Source organism: Anneissia japonica, unplaced genomic scaffold (assembly GCF_011630105.1).
Source record: "Anneissia japonica isolate Jap-2015-1 unplaced genomic scaffold, ASM1163010v1 scaffold287931_len176634_cov123, whole genome shotgun sequence".
NCBI lineage: Eukaryota > Metazoa > Echinodermata > Crinoidea > Comatulida > Comatulidae > Anneissia > Anneissia japonica.
This window is the reverse complement of record NW_022706238.1, coordinates 50,779-52,945: the sequence shown is the minus strand read 5'-3', so window position 1 is coordinate 52,945 and position 2,167 is coordinate 50,779.

The window sequence follows — 2,167 nt, the reverse complement described above, 5'->3', positions numbered from 1 at the left end:
TGAGCACTCCCTCAATAATGATGCATTGAGACTTGCAAAATGCGCCTTATAAGTCGGTAACATTGCAACGTTGCTTGGTAGGGGGGGGGGGTAATCAGAATTCGTGAGCTGATAACAAGAACAGAACCAGGTAAGTGAAATGCTAGCTCTCAACGAATGCTTTTTTTTTTTCTTTTTTTCTTTTTTTTTTTCTGGTTAATTCATGCAGTGCATTTTATTTCTGAATACAGACCTGTCTATTGTGGCTCGGGATACGTGTCATTATGACCTAAGTCAAGCGAAGTCCCTACCCCACCCCTTACAATGTACAGTTGTCTTAATTATAATAAGCTTCATGTGTCTTATTTCTTTGGTTAATTTCTTCTTGTGTGATTGTTTAAGCGGATATTGACTAACGATGAATTTCAAAGCAAAATTAATGGAATTGAATAGTTTGTCTTTGCTGTTTTATCTTCTCATATAAATATAATGTAAAAATGTTGCTCAACGAAAAATAAATATCAATTTCTAACAAATCTGTTTTAAACCCAAATAGAATCAAATGAATTATTATATAGAAGGTAACGATGATAATTGTGATAATTATCACTGAACGAAAAACAATATTGAACTGCATAAATATATGTAGCGCCTGAAGAGTGCCAAAATGGGATGAATACTCTCTAATACCTCACAAATTAGTGTCAAAACACAAGCGCCCCTACACTGTTGTTATCATGGAATTCTTTCTCCATTATTGACCTCTTCTAAGAATGGAATTTACCTGATCGAAGCATGAAAACCTATTAACTAAACACATTACCTTTTGGATTTTATTGTATACAGGAATGAGTAAGAACGGTGTGGTATATCTTTGAATATAAAAAGTAACGATACCTTTTTTTTCTTTACATCCATCAACTTTCATTACTATTGCCTCCGACAGACAACAATATTTCATTAATGACTGCTAGAGTTTTAGCGGTTAATGTTACAAATATTCTTCAATGTTTTATGCCCATTTAGATATGATGTGCCTATATATGGTCATGATGTGATGTCATCATGACCGTATTTAGGCATGTCACATGTTTTTGTCAAATCAAATTTAATAGTCTGGACAGGGCTTAATCTATGGAAAGTTCTAGAGTGTGGCCACATCCCTTTTTTATGGATGAGATACCATTCGAACAGGAAGCTTCTGCAAACTACATACCAATTGTAGCATTCATTGGAATTGGGTAATCAGAATTCGTGAGCTGATAACAAGAACAGAACCAGGTAAGTGGAATACTATCTCTCAACGAATGTTCTTTTAAAAATTACCTTTTAAGATAGTCGGTAAATGATGGTCGCAGGTTTGAATTGATCCGGAGGCAGTTTTTAAGTTAGAAAAAGACCGGACAAGGATGTGGCTGCCTTTAGGTCTAACTTAAAGACACCTCTTTAACTAATTATCCCATTTTTATTCTTATTTTATTCATTGTTGCATTATTTATTTGTGATTTCAAATTTTGCCACTGCTTCTTTTGATTTGTTCTGTGCTTGGGTTTGGCAATAATGACGGCTCCTTGTAGGTTGTGAGGTGCCTAAATGTAATGTAATGTAATGTGGTGGGATTTGGTATAGCGCATTATACCGAAGTCTCAATGCGCTGGTGATGTGTGGACTAGGAACTCGATCAATGACTTTCTTCGCCCCTAAGGGTCCCTTCATGTCTGTGCTACCCGGTAACCCGGTACCAGCAACTCTCGTCGTCCACCACAGGGGCTGTCTGTTCCAGTACGCCGGGGTATCCCCCTACTCGTCTCGAAGGATGTACTGGGTTCTTTATAGTGCACACGAGCCATTGTATACACTGGGCCTACGGTTTATAGTCCTTATCCGAGAAGACTTGTTCTACCACCAGAACCATAGGCGAGCGTGCCGTTCGAACCAGCGCCGATATTATGGCTATAGCTTGCGGCGCCCCTGCTAACCGCTCGGCCATTCGACTCGTGGAATATGTGGAGTGCAGAGCTTCGTATCTGCAAAGAAAGGTGCTTTACAAATGTTCTGATTGGATTGGATGTATAGTTGGGGAATTTCCATACCCTTTTTGTTTTTTAAAATTACCTTTTAAGACGGTCAGTCAATGATGGTCGCAGGTTCGAATCCCACCGGAGACGCACACACACGCGCACATACC